This window comes from Perca flavescens, chromosome 20 (assembly GCF_004354835.1).
Source record: "Perca flavescens isolate YP-PL-M2 chromosome 20, PFLA_1.0, whole genome shotgun sequence".
Lineage (NCBI taxonomy): Eukaryota > Metazoa > Chordata > Actinopteri > Perciformes > Percidae > Perca > Perca flavescens.
The window spans coordinates 29,677,703-29,697,003 of NC_041350.1; the positions used below are offsets into that span (position 1 = coordinate 29,677,703).

General features: G+C 41.0%; 1 protein-coding gene across 1 annotated transcript in view; it reads left to right on the top strand.

Annotated features, from left to right (window-relative positions):
- The first annotated feature begins 252 nt into the window (after window positions 1-252).
- esr2b (estrogen receptor 2b) overlaps window positions 253-19,301 on the top strand; it is a 65,255-nt gene continuing 46,206 nt past the window's right edge. The window contains exon 1 of the mRNA XM_028565064.1: window positions 253-568. The gene's annotated coding sequence lies outside the window, so the exon portion shown is untranslated. The remainder of the gene's footprint in view (window positions 569-19,301) is intronic.

Here is a 19,301-nt window from a genome sequence, read left to right on the forward strand (position 1 = left end):
TTGTAAACCTATAACATGCACAAAAAAGATAAGGGGAAAAGCCAAAAAGCCTAATATGAGCACTTTAAATCAAGGCCAAATACCTTTCCTTTTGATGCTGCTCATTTTTATTCTCGTATTTTAATTGTTTTAACTGCTCTTGAATGTTTTATATAAAGCACTCAGAATTGCCTTGTTTCTGAAATGTGCTATACAAATAAAGCGGCCTTGCCCCCTTCAGTGCGCAGCTCTCCAGAAGGGCGGGGCCAGTGAGGTTTTCCAAAGCGGCCAAACCTAACCTGGCTGGCACTGTGAGGAATAAGGGGAGTATTAACGACACGCCGGGAATGGAGAAGTTACTGGAGGAATAACGCGGGAGGAAATAAGCGCCGGGGTACATGTGACGTGTTCGTTTTTATAGTTGAACTTTTACGCGTCGCGGTTCTTGTTTTCTTTTGCCTCTACCCGACTTCATTGACTGTTCGCAGCCGCAGCAGCCGCAGCGGAGGCGCTGGAACCCGGCGGAAGCAGCCGCTGATCCCGTCCTCTGATCACCGTCTGGACCCAGCGATTTAGCAGCGACCAGCAGGTTAGTGGCATGGAATATTATTTCATTTTTAACTTATTTTTTTTCTATGGAGAGAAGCAGCAAGAGTAAAAGAGAGCTGTCGTCTCCAGGGCGACAGGTGCAGCTGCGCTCTGTTCGGTTTTGATTGGACTGATTAGAATCAGCTGGTTCTAACGCGGTTTTCTCAGGAAACTTTGCAGCTTCAAGCAAGGGCGCAACTTTGGGTTCAAACACTTGTGCATTCTGATAGATTTTTCTGCAACAATGTGTGCCTTTTCTGCATCAAGTTATGGTGCTAATGTCTTCATGTAGAGGTTAGGTTGGGTTTTTGGGGTGGGTTGCACTGGCCAGTTTTGATTATCCCCCCTGTAAAGTACACCTATAGCTTTAAGAGTTCTCTATCGACTTAATGTGGTTTATGATTTTGGTTAGCTGTCAGGATGCCGTTTGGTCAGTGGTGTAGTCTAATGTATTGTAGTGGTGGGTATACTGTACGTATATGTATGGGCCAGAATGGGGGGGACCTATCATAGTGGGGGGTCTGGGTGTCCTCCCTCAGGAAAATTCTGAGCATCAAAGACTTCATTTCCTGCATTCTGACACACTTTTATGCACCAATTTATGGTGAAAATACCTTTTTAATTAGACTATGCGAAGAAAAAAACCAATTCAAAATATGTCAAAATAATAATGCAAAGTATGTTGCGTGTCATTGCGCATTTTTAATTGGATATATGGAAATCCTGGGGCTTTCTTAGTGGGTATACTGTGTATACCTGCGTATCACGTAAACCACACTGCGGTTGGTAGTAGACTTACTGTATAATGGGCAAAAGGTAGTGGATATGCCGTCTCTCTATTTATTCCTGAGCTAATAGGGGACAATATTAATTAATATAATCATTTTGTTGTTTACTTTGTTGATTTCAAACACCATAAACCTCTAGGGAGAGACTAGAGAAGACAACACATCCCAGCAGTTGACCGAACAATCTTACCACAATAGTCCATTTAGTAGCAGTTCTGGAGCTTTCAGTCATACACACAGTCATCCTCATGTAGTTACAGATATTAAAATGTCCATATTTATGAACACATAGTACATTGTACATAAAGAAGAATTGTGTGTACAAATTAGGGGCACCGATACTGGTTTTTCAGGGCCGATAACTATACCGATTATAAGTAGTTAATAAAACCGATAACTGATATTTGTATGTCTTACATAAAAAATCTTAAGTAAATAAAAAAACTACTAAATTTAACTACAGTTTAATTTAAAAATTATATAACTACTGTAGCAGAGCCAAAGTAGCGCACTTTTTAATTAATTAACTTTTATCGTTTTTTTATCAAATAAAACACCAAAATAGATAATCTGTATGCTGAAATTTTGTGCCCAATTTCCAATATCTGAAATCTGTAAAATGTCTGAGTATTTTTGTCAGAATTCAACTTGTAAGGTATAGAAAAGACTGCAAACCCACAAATGGAAGTCATATGCATACAAACGTGTGAAAACTAGACATATATTTTCATAATTTTATGTATGGAACATCCTGTAAAGAATTAAATAAATGACAACATCCATCTTATTTCTGTTGTATCTAATGTATCTGTGCAGCCTGGCCATTTCATCCAAGATCTCCCTTCCTCTGCAGTCAGTTTGTGCACTTAATCATATATTTCTCCGCGGCTGATATGTATAGTTTGCAAACACTAAAAAGCAGGTGTAAATCAATCCAGTCAGATCTGTCAGTTCAGTTTCCCTCACTAAAAATGTACTTTTATATTCAGAGTTAATGTCCGTCAGCCGAACTGTAAAAGTGACTTTAATTTGTATTTTATTTCATGTTTGATTTCATATGTTGTCCCCACACTTTGTTACATTACTGTAGTTTCTTTGTAAGGGACATTTGGTTTGCCCTATAATCTTCTGACGCCGCTGGTTATTATTTAATCACACATTAAGAAAACCGATCATATCTGCTCCTGTTATTCAGGCTCTGGGAACCAGTGAGGATGGAAGCCTGTCAGTCTCCTCTCCGCAGCCTTAACCCTGCTCACGGTGTGATCATAATCTTGCTGTCAATACCAGATTCCTTCTCCACTTGTGAATAACCGCTGAGGGGGAGTTGAAAGTATATATAAAAGTGTGTGTGTGTGTGTGTGTGTGTGTGTGTGTGTGTGTGTGTGTGTGTGTGTGTGTGTGTGTGTGTGTGTGGAGGGAAGTCCTGCTGTTACCAGAAATAAGAAGTCCGACTTTAAGCACATCCCCTTCCGTCCTCCGGCTTTTCAAAAGTTGAAAAGCATTCCACCACCCGGCCCCGAAAAACTCGTCAAGGTCACGCTGATCAAGAATTCCTGATAGCTCCCCCGCATCCATCCACAGGTTTCCATCAGCCGAGATACGCCGAGTACAGAGTGTAACGAAAACACGGCGCCGCACGTTTGTTTCCTCGGTGCAGTCACCCTCGCTGGGTGTTTTTCAGGCAGGTTAGGCAGCAGTGAGAGGAGCCTGTTGTGCAGTCAGTGTGTGTGTGTGTTGTCAGTAGTGGAATCAGACTAAAACATGTTGAAAGCGCTAAGTTTGATCTCTGGAGCAAGCGTTCTCTGTATTCACTGACATTTGTGTTGCAGCAGTTTTTACCGCAGAACTGAAAAAGGTCCCAGACCACGGAGAAAAAAAGCCCCTTTAGGTTTTATGGAAGATGTGTGACTAGTTGCACGTGAACTTGGTGAAATGTGTGGAGTGTACTGATGCTTACAGCTGCTTCCTGCTGTGATCTTAAAACTACTGTTCCAGTAGTTTTGCACGTATGACCTTGTTGTTAGTATAGAGCTAATTGAAACAATGACAGAAAACTAACTGGCGGCAACTAATCGGTTAATCATTTCAGTCATTTTTTAAGCAAAATCCAACATTCTCTAATTCCTGCTACTCATGGGCACTGTACAATCTCTCACTTAGATCAAACTCTAAAAATTAAGAGAACATTTTCCAACCATTTTTGTGTAGTCTAGTGTCACGTCAGGTGTTGATATTTTAAGTTGAAAATACAGTAACTGACTATAGACAAAAAACATTGAGTAGAGCCTACTTGGAAAACAAAACAAACCGATGATTTGCTCAAACAGGCACTGTTGGGTTTTGGAGTGGAAACCCACGGCATGAATGATACGCATTTCTGCTGACTGCAGGGGACGGTAACGGCAGTGGCTGAAGAAGCCGGGAAGAAAACTGAAAGCTGATGTAAACGATGCGTTCCAAGCTTTTATTAAAGGCTTTGCAAATGTTTGAGGCAGGCAATGCATTCAGCATGTTTCCTGGGTCTTTCAGTGAGATACACTGTTCACTTGCTGCCGGTGTGAAAGTCGGCTGCCCTGCTGCCGATTGTTGGATGCAAGGTCACTTTATTTTATTTTTTAAAATGTGTGAAGGATGTGTTTTCTGGTCATTAGAGGACAGTTTTTGGCTTTTGTTAAGGACTTTTTTTGGGGATTTTGTATATTTAGGATCATTATAGCTGTGTTGGAGATCAAGATTTGAGGAAGTAACAGTATGTGGGTGTGCATGCTGTTATTGGTTTGTTACACCTAGCTGCACATGGAGGTCAGACATGGTTCTGCATAAACATACCATTTGCTTTATTCCTGGCCTTAATGGGTTTGCGCCGGGCACAGCTGCAGATAATTCACGTTGCTGCATCATGTTTACCAAATACACACCTGACTAGGCCTGTAACAATTATTATGTAATTGTCTAATTGCAATTTTGTTTGTACATAATCTGTGAAGGTAAATATGGTGCAAAATGTGAGAACTTACGGTATTTATTTAGAAACAGGCTGGCTGCTAGCTAGCTAATGCTAGCTTGCTATTCCATAAAGCTAATTATGCTACGTAAATAAGCCGGACAGAGTTGTCCCTCAAACCCTGCTTTCCCCGTTCTGTTGGCTCAGAGCTCCACAGTCTAAGTCCACAGGTACAAATTAGTTTTGCACCAAATGTATCGCCAAAAGTGTTGCAAAAGTCGAGGTGCGCAGATTCGCCACTTTGTGATGCGAGAGAGCACATATGTGAAGTTGCAGTGACCGATTCGAGAGGTTGTAATCACGGAGTTGTGGTTGTGATGGAAAATGGGGAAAAAGAGTATACGAGTAAATGTTGCATTACAAGTTTGCAGCTGTCATTGTGTTCATGTAAATATCAATCTACACATTTGTGAATATTTTTTCTGTGACATTAAGAATACAGGTGTGTGAACATTTTTATTTTTTTTCCTTTGTGTGACTTCAAATTCAGATCAGTGTGTGAACATTTTTTACAAGTGCAAACTTTAACATAAAAGTTCAGATTTTTTGTTCTGCAAGTTATCACATTTTGCAGCATATTTACATTCATGGTTTCTTTGTTTCCGCAACATATGGAAACATTAGCTAAGGTCCAGAAAACTATATAATACTGTAATATTTTCAATTTTATATTCATTAAAGAAAAAATGTTTTATAAAGAGGCGTGGTTTACTTCATAGGCTGTGTACCTGTGTTATTACACTATCTGGGTCACATCATAGTGCTATATAACAAAAGATGAATCGTGGGATTCATTCAACACTTTATTTTGTTCGGAAAAGTAATACATTTTAAAATTCGACTGAAAGAGACAATTATATTGTTAATCACAATTATTTCTGAGACAATTTAAAATTTGATTGAATTGCTACCTCTGACCTTTAGAATGCAACTTGTGTATATCTTCTGCATGTTGGTCAGCTTCTTAACTTGTCATTGAAGCTGTGGTAGGAACTTTATTTTTTGCGTTGTCGGACAAGAATTCCATAATAATCCTTAAGTGTATTGTAATTCATGTGGTCTGAGAGAAAAGGGTTAGACATCTGCACCTCCTCTTGGCTCGGTTTTCAGGCTTTAGATAATCTAGCCATAACAGGAGACTTTGGCCAATCCCAGGTCATTTCAGAGAGAGAAAGCGTTCCTATTGGCTCTTCTGTTTGTTTGCATTCTACCTACTGCAGCTTTAACATTTGTTAGGTGGAAACTGAATAAAATGTAAGTTGTCTTAAAAATATATATATTCATAATACTGTATGTTGATACCATCATATGTTTCAATGTCATGGATAGATGAGGAAGTTTAACTCTTTATTGATCCCTGTCGGGAACATCCATCCATCCATCCATCAGCAAGCAGGCCCAGGGTCTCAGGGCAAAGGTGTCTTGCTCAATGGCAGTTTGAGGGGATATGGCCCTCCCAATATTTAGAAGAGGTGGACTTGTCCCCCTCAAAAAAGCTACACACATCATTTCCGCTTTTTTAATTACAGCAAAGTAATGAGCAGAATCTTTACTTTCATTACAGATTTATTTCTTAGAGTGCAGGAAAATAATGTTTGATGCTGAAACTTTTCTGGGGGACGACCCCCAAAGCCCTCGGTTGTAATGCAAACTATACATATGCCCTAGCTTTCTCCCCTGTCTTTTATATGTCACTCCTGCAGTCACAAAGCTCTCTGAAGGAAGTAAAAAAACATTTACTCACATTTTCATCTAAGGACTCTTAGTGCTATTCTTTTATTATTGATTCATCTGCACATATTGTTTTTGGACATATTTATTAATTATTTTGTCTGTAAGTGTCAGAAATAAAATGAAATCTCAACATAATTCCCCAGAGTCCAAGACTAATCCTAAGTGTTTATTTGATTACACTAACAGCCCCAAACCCAACTATATTCAGTTTACTGTAATGCATGGCAAAGAAAAGTATAGAAAGTATAGCATTTTCGCTTTAACATTTTAAAAATGTGCTTGCATGTCCTGGAGACCAGTTGAGGAGAACCTTTCACAACCTGAGACTACAAGACCTGGTATTCTCCAACATACCGCCTAAAGAGGCTAAAAAACGCTTAGGTCCTCTGATTTCTTTTTTGCTCATAACTTGCTGCTCTGTAATGAAACATGTTGGGAGTCAATCTTAAATGGCATAAGCATTCTCCTGTATTCAATAACTTTTCTCTTTTTATTGGCAAAACACCATTTTCTTTTCCACAATGGCTGGGTAAGGGAGTTTATGTTCTCCAAGACTTGAATGACGATGATGGCTTACGAGCTTTCAGTGATCTACAAGCTGCTTTTCTTTTATTTGCAATTGCGATCTGCCATGAAGGCATATACTGTCCTATGGGGAGTACAACTCCTAACACACCCACTGCCTAAATTAATTGCTGTACAAGGACAAACACGAGGGATGGTTCCAAAACTTTATAATTTTATCTCTGAACCTAATATACAGTATCTTTATCAGTAGAACATGTATGGTGTAGGGACCTATCCTCTATAAAAGAGGGAGAGATTTGCTTGGACACAGTATGGGAGAATCTACAGGATACCGCCACAAACCCTCATCACCAATTAATACATTTTAAATTTATACACAGAACGTATCTTACTCCAAGAGAACGTCATGCTATGAAAATCATCCCATCCCCTAATTGTCACCTATGTACACTTAATGTTTCAGGGACATTTTTACATATGTTTTGGGAATGTCCCAGTGTGTTTGCCTTTTGGAGACACTTATGTCTCGCTTTTAGTGATATGCTTGGAGTAAATATTCCACTGTCACCGACCTTACTATACCTAATGATGACTCTACTTAGGATTGTCTCTACAGCAGAAGCATATACAGTGGGGGAAATAAGTATTTGACCCCTTGCTGATTTTGCAGGTTTGCCCACTTACAAAGAATGCAAAAATCTACAACTGTAATCATATGTACATTCTAACAGTGAAAGACAGAATCCCAAAGAAAATTCCAGAAAATCACATCATATGAATTTATTAAAATTGATAACCATCTGATGAGGAAAAACAAGTATTTGACCCCCTGGACAAACAGCAAGTATTCTGGCTCCTACAAGCCAGTTAGTCTTTCTTTAAGACACAGCCCCAATGAAAGACACGAAAAATTCCAATTATCTACATCAAATACACCTGCCTCACCTCCCCAATACGAAACCAATTACCTGTATAAAAAAGACACCTGTCAACACCCAAACAACCAGCATCCAACATCACCACCATGGGCAAGACCAAAGAGCTTTCTACGGACATCAGGGACAAGATTGTTGATCTGCACAAGGCTGGGATGGGCTACAGAGAATCGGAAAGCAACTTGGAGAGAAAAGTTCAACTGTCGGTGCAGTTATCAGGAAATGGAAGAAGCACCACACCACCGCCAACCTCCCTCGGTCTGGGCCTCCACACAAGATCTTGCCTCGTGGGGTGTCCCTGATCATGCGAACGGTGAGGAATCATCCCAAAACCACAAGGGGGGAACTGATGAATCAACTGAAGGCAGCTGGGACCACAGTTACAAAAAGAAACGGTTGGTAACAGACTACGCCGTCATGGATTGAAATCCTGCAGCGCACGCAAAGGTCCCCTGCTCAAGAAGAAACATGTACAGGCCCGCATGAAGTTCGCCATTCACCACCTGGACGACTCAGAAGAGGCCTGGAAGAAGGTGATGTGGTCAGATGAGACCAAAATAGAACTTTTGGCCTCAACTCAACTCGTCGTGTTTGGAGGGCAAAGAACACCGAGTACAACCCAAAGAACACCATCCCCACCGTCAAGCATGGTGGTGGCAACATCATGCTTTGGGGGTGCTTTTCAGCCAAGGGGATGGGACAACTCCATCGTATTGAGGGGAGGATGGACGGGGCCATGTATCGTGGAATTCTGGACCGACATCTCCTTCCCTCAGTGAGAGAGCTGAAGATGGGTCGAGGATGGGTGTTTCAGCACGACAACGACCCTAAGCACACCGCCAAAGCAACAAAAGAGTGGCTGAAGAAAAAGCACATCAAGGTTCTGGAGTGGCCTAGCCAGTCTCCAGACCTGAATCCGATTGAAAATCTTTGGAGGGAGCTTAAAATTCGAGTTGCCAGGCGACAACCTCGGAACCTGAATGATTTGGAGGCTGTCTGCAGGGAGGAGGGGCCAACATCCCTGCCGAAATGTGCACAAACCTTGTCACCAACTATAAAAACCGTTTGACATCTGTGCTGGCCAATAATGGCTTTTCTACAAAATATTAACATGCTGTTTGTCCAGGGGGTCAAATACTTGTTTTTCCTCATCAGATGGTTATCAATTTTAATAAATTCATATGATGTGATTTTCTGGAATTTTCTTTGGGATTCTGTCTTTCACTGTTAGAATGTACATATGATTAAAATTGTAGATTTTTGCATTCTTTGTAAGTGGGCAAACCTGCAAAATCAGCAAGGGATCAAATACATATTTCCCCCACTGTACTATGGGCTGGTCTCATTGCAGCAAAAAAAATACTAGCCTGGCAGCACGGTGGCTCAGTGGTTAGCGCGTCTTCCTCACAATAAGAAGGTTCTGGGTTCAAGTCCATGTTGTTCCTTCTGTGTGGAGTTTGCATGTTCTCCCTGTGTTTGCGTGGGTTTCCTCTGGGTGCTCTGGTTTCTTCCCACCATAAAAACATGCATGCTAGGACTACAGTTGAAAATTAGCCGACTGGCTAACACTGGTGCTACATTTCTGCACATTAATCAACATTTCTGTAAACACTGGCGCGTTTACAGAAATGTTGATTAATGTGCATTGTCCTAATCCAATAAACTTATAACCAAACCTTGTGATGGCAACTGCCTCACACATTATCGTGGCAGCAGTGGGCCAACTCTTTTCTAGACATAGTTATGATGGAGAGATCTGTGGCCCGGGTACATGGAGCTAGTCAGAAAACATGTCTGTATTTGGATTTTTGTATTGTATCTTTTAAATTCTTGGGGAGTTGGTAATGGATTGTGTTGGGGATGTTTGTTCTGTTTCTGAGATGTATAAGGTTTTGTAATGTCTTAAAACCTGTACTATCATTGAATTTCTACCTGTAGATTATCAATAAAAAATGTATCACAAAAAAAAGTGCTTGCATGCAATTAATCAACTAAATGTCTCCATCTTTTTTTCCTTTTATCTTGCCCAATATTTTCATTTATTAGACATTGGTAAGGTATCACAGTTAGTTTGACTGAAATAAACAGTCTACACTGTGGCACCTTTTTAACCATTTTTTATATAATCATTTAAGCTCTGATATTTTATCTTTTGAAGAAAAGTGAGACACTTTTGAAGGTGAAATGACTTCCTAAGGATGTGGTGTATTTTTCGGAGTGGAGTACTACAGTAGACGGGACAAAGCTGTCTGGCAGCTAGACAGTGCCGCTGCACTGACAGGAACAATTGCTCCAAATCTGGACTATAATCACCCTGTCCATTCTGCTGAAGCGTCTCGCTGTTGGCAGGGGCGATTCTAGGATTTCTTTTAAGTGGGGTGGCACAGGGGGGGAAATAGGAGATGGACAGACAGACAGACAGACAGACAGACAGACAGTACAGGCCAAAAGTTTGCCTTTGCTTTTTTGATAACTCTGCAAACCCTTGGTGTTCTCTCAATGAGCTTCATGAGGTAGTCACCTGAAATGGTTTTCACTTCACAGGTGTGCTTTGTCAGGGTTAATTAGTGGAGGTTTTCCCTTATTAATAAAAAAGCAAAGGGTGGCTACTTTGAAGAATCTAAAATATAACACATGTTTTCAGTTATTTCACACGTTTTTGTTAAGTACATAATTCCATATGTGTTCATTCATAGTTTTGATGCCTTCAGTGAGAATCTACAATGTAAATAGTCATGAAAATAAAAAGGAAACTCCGTGTGTGTGTGTGTGTGTGTGTGTGTGTGTGTGTGTGTGTGTGTGTGTGTGTGTGTGTGTGTGTGTGTGTGTGTGTGTGTGTGTGTGTGTGTGTGTGTGTGTGTGTGTGTGTGTGTGTGTGTGTGTGTGTGTGTGTGTGTGTGTGTGTGTGTGTGTGCATTGAGCAGCACCTCCCGCTGCAGAGACCTGACAGGATCTAAACTGCAGCCGCTTCAGCGAGTGAAAACTCGTTCCAGCGTACATTGATGTTATAATGTATACAGGTTGGCATGACGGCCTGAAATGTTTTGCACGGTCTTTCGCTGTACGTTTTGTTGATAACTTGTCCACACCTCTTCTGCGCGAAAGGGAAACACACTGAGGTCACATACGGGGCACCTGACGGGCACGAGGCCACATTGCGCATGCGTCGAACCGTGCGTTATCTATCTATCTATCTATCTATCTCTATCTCTATCTCTCTCTCTCTCTCTCTCTCTCTCTCTCTCTCTCTCTCTCTCTCTCTCTCTCTCTCGACACTTTGAAGGGCATTAACCTGCTTATGCCATGGTCACTTGCCAAATAACATGTTTTCAAAACAGTTTATATTTTTATTAGTTTTACACTCTAAATCTAATCTACCTGGAACAATCATTCCCATCCTATAAGGTTCTTATGCAATGCAAACGGACCTTAGATAGGACTTGCCTCCCTTAGCAACCAGAGATATTTATAGTCCGTTCAGCTGATGGAACCCTTCAGTTCAGCTACGAGCCAGAAAGCTAACGCTATGTTAGCAAGATCCAAAGTCAATACCATTGTGTACAGTTGGCAATCAGTAAAAATAATTTCACAGTATGTTGGACAACATGACAAGCTAGCTATCCAGCCATGTCATTATCCACAAAACAATAAAACGACTTTTATGAACAATGTGATCCGCGATGTGTAACGTTACTGTCGGCCGCCTGAACGTTATTCTCGGTGAAACTTAGTCAGTCCAGACTTGCAGCCTGTGTGTTAGCGCCATCCTGTGGTGTTCAGAGAACGAGTTGGAATTAACAAATCCACGTTTCCTTTTTGATTTAATGTAACGCATTCATTTAGAACCAAGGGGTAAGCTTTGCTTCAGAACTCGAACCTCCTATGGCGCCATTTTGATGCTACCTGGCCATCACCTCCCGTTAGCATTCCACTGACTAGCATTCATTTTGACGTCACTTTGACAGCAAATAACTTTACATCTGAATTGTTTAAAGACTCTATTTGTCCATTGTTTGTTTCTAAAGAAAAACAACAACGTATAAAAGGCTCCATTACCTTGTATTTCACGTTATGGCTCCGTAGCAGACGTTTTTGTAAAAACAGGCTAACGATTGTGTCACATAGTAGAGCAATTACCGTATAGTACAGGATAAGCTTGCAGGCAGTTTCGACTTACATGAGCTGTTTAGGTTTAATTACTAATGTTAACTAGCATTTTAGTTAGCAATAATTAGCCTGTGCCCATGTTATCTCCTTACATATACCTACACTCTCAGTCTCTGTAAGATTGGGAATGATTAAGATTTTTCTTGGCACAGCTACCAGAAGACTTACAACTTTCAGACACGTTGCTCACGTCACATCTACGTCGTCTCTCTCAGTTGGAGGCTGCGCAGTAAAGCAAGAGATCACCGGAAAAGTGCTTCTAATATCCTTCACTGGTCTCCGTCCAGAGCAACGGGATCTATTGGTCCATTCTTATATACTGTCTGTTTAGAACAGTAAACGGACAGTTTCACCGGAACTCCTTTAGTTTCTATGGACCAATCAGAATCAAGTATTCACCCGTGTGTGTGTGTGTGTGTGTGTGTGTGTGTGTGTGTGTGTGTGTGTGCGCTCACTCACTACTGGTCAAATGTTTTTTCACGTTTTTATTGAAATTCATGCAGTTCAATGTCTTATTGTACTCTGAAATGAAAGAATAGAACAAATTAATAATTTAAGTTAAAAAAAGAAATCATGGAATCAATTTATAAATCAAAATGTATTCTAAATTTTTGACTCCTCAAAGTAGCCTCCTTTGGCAGATATAACATTATGATGGTCTGTCTCTCTTCCATTGTTAATTGCCTTTTCCCCGCCATTTTTATAGCAACACACTACTTTCTGCAGTACAATACTGTTCAAATGCTCACGAGGGTATGGTACCACAGTGTGTTCCAACAATACATTTATACAAACAGAGGGGTTGTAAGTAATCCAAGTTGGAACACCTGTGGGAATTGGTAGCACCGACTTTCAAAGCTTGATCAACGTCCATTGCTGCAGAACAGCCTTACATTTTTTACCCATTTCTTGTTCCCTGAAAAAGGCCTTTTTGTAAAATACTGAAATGTACATTATTTTTCAGTTTTGGGCAACCTTACTTTTTTTTTTTTTTAATCTCAGGCAGTTCACCACTTACCTTTTGTACCATTTAAAACTATTCATTGGACTTGAACTGCTAAAATTTAAATAAAAAAAAAACAAAAAGGAGGAGAGTTGTGTTGAGTTGAAGAGGTGGACAGATTACATGGTAGCGGGACAGAGCTGCTCCTGGCTCCCAGAGGAGCCCAACACCCAGGAGCAGGGCTAGAAGGGCGCTCAAAAAGCGATGCTTGGTCATCCTTGTCAGTTTGTTATTGACGCAAAAAGTCTCCTTTAGCACCATATTGCACCACAGCTTGGTCAGGACTCTTCTTGGCGTCCCTATTTGACACTCTCTGTCTAGCCCTTTGGCGCCGTATTATGACGCTTGGTCGGGACTCATAGCATCACTATTTTCTTTTTTTAAGATTATTTGTTGGGGCTTTTCAGCCTTTAATGGGCAGTAGGGTGAGAAAGGGGAGAGAGAGTGGGAAAACCATGCAGGAAATTGTCACAGGTTGGACTCAAACCCTGGACCTCTGCGTCAAGGCATGAATGTAAATGTGAGCCCACTCTACCAACCGAGCCAACCCCGGCCACCCTTTGGCATCACTATTTAAAACTCTCGGGACTCGCGTCTAGCCCTTTGATGTCATATTTCGACGTGCTTTGTCAGGACTCGTGGCGTTATATTCTGATGCTCTGGGTCGGGACGTACATTTAAATGGCATGCGGCACGAGAATGGGACATTTATGATTAGGAAAAGATGGTGGGTGGAGTTACAAAATGTACGTTTCAGTTAAACGTGGGACACGAACGGGACAGGAACCCCGGTCTCCTGTGTGAAAGTACTGTGTTGTTTGACCCATCCACCAACCCAACCAACCTCCTTACGCCGATTTTAGGCCTTTGTCGCCACCATTGTCTCTCTTAAAAGGAGAACTCTGACCAATTTTTACGTTAATCTTGATCATACTGTCGATATAAAAATGTAATGAATTTAAACAATGTCTGAGTTGTAAACGCATCTTGAAAAACAAGTTGGGAGTGAGAACGGGTTGCGCAGAAATTTTATCCCCCCCCCCCAATGCATTGGGCTAGAGCGATGTCAATCTGAAAATTGTGATTTCCATTAAATCACAGTACTGTCACTCCGCTGCCTGTTCTGCTAATCTTTCCAGTCCTTGTCACATGACAAATTTATGTTTCCATGGTGACTATCCAAAATTCTGATACCATGGAACCAGCACTGGAATCATTTCTTTTTAAAAGTGGCAGACTGAGCCTATAGAAAATGTGTATTGTATTCGGGTATACAATTTGTTTAAAACGAATACAAGTGTGTGTGTGTGTGCATGAGTGGTGCAATATGGTGCTAAAGGAGACTTTTTGCATCAATAACAAATTGACAAGGATGACCAAGCATCGCTTTTTGAGCGCCCTTCTAGCCCTGCTTCTGGGTGTTGGGCTCCTCTGGGAGCCAGGAGCAGCTCTGTCCCGCTACCATGTAATCTGTCCACCTCTTCAACTCAACACAACTCTCCTCCAGCAGCTCCTTGTTGCCTTTGTGTGGCTGAGAGAATGGGAGAGTTGGAGCTGGCTAATGGTTTTGCTGGGGGGTCTTTGTACATGTGTTGCTGGCTGGGAGCCTTGTCCTAAGAGCTCCACACTCCCTTTTATACACCAGAAATAAACAGGATTTTAATATACTGGCCCGCAAACTATGCTCTTCAGAGAAACACATTGTATTTTCATTCATTTCTTGTTTCGTGCAACTCGCTCCTGATATTTCTTGTTACCGACTCATGCTTTGTTAAAGCCTAATAGCAATGTGTGCCCTCAGGAACCTTTCACATGGATGTGTTGAAACTGATATGGTTGTGTGTGCAGCACCAACAAAGTTGTTTGTGATGTTTGTGTTAGTGAAGACAGACTGTCACCTTTTTATCTTCTGTCTTTCCGTATGTGGCAGACCTGAGCTACATTTGTGGTCAAACGGTATTGAAATGCGAGAGATCCCATTATTATGAGATGTAAAAAAACAGTGCAGGGTCCTGGATGGACTTTTTCTTTGACTGGACTATGCAGGGTGTTCCAGGTTTTTCATTGTTGTTCATGGTGTGCCAGTTTATTACAACATATTTGGACTTGATGTTGAAATTCATGTACTTAAAATGTTGTAACTCCTAGTGTCAATAACTGAAAAACATCCCATCATTTATCAGACCTACTGTTATTCTCATTTTCAGAACAATGTAAATGTGCAGAAAATGTGTAGAAAAACTTACATTTATCAATACTTACATTTATTAATAATAACACATATTAAGTGTATACGCAGAAAGCAACCTTTGTTGGGGTTGAAGTAGTCGGGCCTTGTGTCTATCTACAGACTGGATTATAAAATAACAAAACCACAACACATTTAGGAGGTTGAGGCGGAGTGTAGGGCAGCAACAAACGATGACTTTAATTGTTAATCTATCAATTTTTTTTTTTTATTCATTCATTGATTCACTGTTTAGTCTAGTCTAAGGCGTAAAAAACAGCAATCTTAACTTCAAAAAAGCTGGAACCAGAAAATGTTCATCAAATCAAACTTGTAGGGTTGGCCCAATTCAGTAAAAAGACTTGATGAAGGATTACACGAGACATTATTTAATATTGCCATTTCCCAATGATGGAGTCGATTTGTCCATTTTTATTTTGGTTTTTTAAGATGATTATTTTGGGCTTTTCCGACATTATTTTGACAGGACAGCTAGATGAGAGAGGGGGGAGACATGCAGGAAATCGTCACAGGTCAGCTTCGAACCCTGGACCTCCGCGTCGAAGCATAAACCTCCAAGGATATGTGTGCCTGCTCTACCCACGGACAACCCGGCCACATTTGTCCCTTGTTTTTGAAATAAATATAACCAAGCAAGAGAAGAAGTGTTTGAGCAAATTAGGGATGTAACGGTATGAAAATTTTACCTTGCGGTTATAGTGACCAAAATTATCACAGTTTTCAGTATTATCGCGTTATTTTTAAAAGTATGTTCAATATGTTCAGAAAGCACTGATCCACAAGCTGAAATAGTTTAAAAAAAGTGTAACAGTGTTTATTATATTACAAAAATATAGGCAATAGACTTGTAAAAAAAATATTGAAAACTGGCTACTGAAACAGCTGTAGGGTGCCCGGTAAGAACTTGAACCAGAGATGTGAAGTTGGATGTGGTTCTGAAATATAAGCAAATAATAATGCACATTAATAAGCATATGACTTACTATAAACATTATTTACCAAAACTAAATGTTATAGCCACCAGCATATAACAAGAAACAATACTAAGAATTACATTAATTCTCTGTAATAACATAAATGTAACCTGTTGCTCAGAAACAAAAACTGAGAATAAGCCACATCTATTACAGCACACATATCCATAACGGAGCAAACAATGTAATACATCTTTTAATAGCTAAGCACATGGCTCCACAGCACTAGTCTGCTTACTGGCATTGCACATTGCTAGCAAATTGCCCTAACACAACCTGAATATCAACACGTGGCTGCACAAGTAATATTAAACAATCTGCACATCTATCAGCTATGCAATAAAAAACACAGCAACAGCAATATTATCAAGGCGATAATATACAGTATCCCTCTCACTCTAAATAAATGTCATATCGTAACACGGGCTAAACTTATCCACATCGTAGCAGAACACTTACTGAAATATGAATAAACGTAGCTTTAACATTTACACAGATAACGAGGCAGTAAAACCCATGACTGTTTACAGAATAGTTTTAACTTACGTTCTGGGCTACACACATCACTTCAACAAGTCCGAAAACGGGAAAGGAATGCTAAAGAAAAAAAGTCTGTTTACAGCTACTGTATCTGTCCCCTTCTCCTGTCTGAGCTTGAGTGATTGGCAGGAGACCAAAGTGATGACTCTCGTCACTGATTGGTCACTCATCTCAGGAGAGAGAGCAAGTGTTACTATGGCCTTTTATACAAGGCTGATAAATGTCCTGAGCACTGTCATCTCCTCCTTCCGCCATGATTCCAGCTTCAAGAAACGCACTGTAGGCTACGCAGTGCGCCCGCGCGGCAACTTCAGGAGACTCGGATTAAGCTTTGTCACGCGGTTTCCACACCGTGGTAATCCACCGTGATGATAATTTTTAAATGAAAACGGTAATTGTTATCAACATTTTTACCGTGGTTTACCGTTAGACTGGTAATTGTTACATCCCTAGAGCAAATGTAATCATGTAATCACGAAGACCAGTCTTTTTTTTTCGTTTTTAAACCAGTCAATTGAAGTAATCTCAGTTTTTTTAACAGTAGGATCGGGGCCTTTTCAGAGACTAAAAATTCCCCAACTGAAGAATACCGCTGCACACCGGAGTATGTACCCCACACACTGTTTCCTACTGCTGGTATATTTATTTACAGTTTTGGCCTACATGAAGCATCTCAACACTTCCTTGTGCAGTAGTACAGTATAGATGCTAGGTAAATTATCCAATGAGAGGCCAAATAGTGACTGAAACCCCTTTTGAGAAAACAAACATTTCTATACAGGTTAATGGGTAATGAAGGCCTTTGCTTTTCTTGAAAATGTATAAAACATCACACTTTCAAAAGATTAGTTTTATTTGGAGAGAAGTTACGTGACCAACAACCGCAATGGTTGCTAAAGGCTAGAGCTCCTGACCCACCTCCGTATCTCATTGAAAAACCAGGTCTATTCCTATTCCAGGTCTCGTTGTCGTCTAAGCTATCTACTCAGAAACAGGAATCTGCTAACATGGCGGCGGCTAACATAGCAACTGATAATAGCGCAGCCCTAAACATGGAGGGCTTTATCGCTCAGGTCTTGGAGAAACAACAAGGTGTGCTTGAATTAGCGGTCCACAATGCAGTAAAGAGAGCGCTAACAGAAATTGATACCTCGCTGCAACACCTCAGCTTGAAATGCAGGGATGCGGACGTTTTCTGTCGGGAGTTGGTTGCGAAGGACGACGCACCATCCACGCTGGCTGCTCCATGGCGGGGTCTGGAGCTGACGTTGGAGCCAGAGGACAGCGGGATGCTCACGCAGGGGGGGTCGTGTCTGGTGCTGGAGCCGACGGCGGGGCCGGAGCTGGCTGACTCGGCGGCTATGGACTAGCAGGATCTGGCCTACTGTGCTAAGTTTGACTCAAGGGCACTGTATGTAAGTTTTGGAACCAAGCTTTAAAGGAACATTTTACCAGACTGAAAGAACCTGATAAATGCTGACTGTTCAGCTTATAATGTGTTTGTTACTCCAACTAGGTTGGTGTGTTTTTCACATAGCTTATTTCAGAATCTGATAGGTGGTTGAGACCTAGTTCTAGGGTTTTTGGAACAACGTTCATGTTTAGCAGAAGAGTTCACCAGACCTTTTTCAACATACCTGTGACTTTAGACAGGAGGAGCAATTGTGGGCTAGAGTTTACGCGAGCTGCATTTGATGTGGCCATGTATCTTACAGATAGGGATGTGCCCCCAATCTCCGGCTATAAAATTAAGTGGAATAAATCTAATCTTTTATTGAACAACAGGCATTAGTGTTACAATACAACCCAAAGCAAAATTACATATTTGGGCATCATCATACACGCATCGCTATAGAGAGTTGTCCAGGACATGTTCAAAGGGATCTGGCCAAGTGATCTGCACTCCCGGCATCTCTACGGTCCAGGATTGCTGTTGTTAAAATGAACATAGTTCCCCGTGTGAATTTCTTAAATACAATGATCCCCTTACCCCTACCAATATATTTCTTGAAGAAACTGGATACTTTAATTCAGCAGTATATTTGGAACAATAAACAACCTAAGCTAAAATACTCTATCCTGCAACGTACCACAAACACGGGAGGCCTGGCCCTCCCAAACTTTAAAATGTATCACAGGGCCTTTCAGCTACAGGCCCTCATAGTGTGGATCTACAGTTCCATGGAGAGAGAGAGCAAAACCTCACTGGAAGTCTAAGGGCCCTATCTTACACTGAGCACAATTGCCTTTGTACACCGACGCATGTATCATTCCTATTTTGCACCCGACGCACAGCAGACTTTTCCCTCCACAGACGCACATCGGTAAATTAGGGAATGTATTTGCGCTCCCGGGGGTGCTTCAGTGAAAAGACGAGGCGTGTTCAGGCGCAAACATTTTCTGGTGCTATTTTGCGGTTTTGGAAAACAATTCCGCCAAAGACCAGGAAAAACCTAGTCTAAAGTCAGTTGCGTGTTATTCAGATGCTATTTTAGGGGTGCATGCTTGGCCATAATGTAGCGTGCGCACAACCACATACACTTTGCTTCACACGGACGCAGCAGTTCCCATTTTTGCAAACCATACATAATTACGGAAAAATATTACTGAAAATGCTCTTCAGGTTTTTGGATCGGTCAGGAGGCACTTTACAGTACAGTCCTCAAAAAGTCGCAGCATTCTTTGTGGCTTGTTGTGTTTTACACAACATTTCCATGAATCATGGATGTGTTGATGACATAAATGAGGAAATATTAAAAGACTTAAGGAGACGTGATGTTGAACTGTGGGATTGGACACTCCGGCGGGAT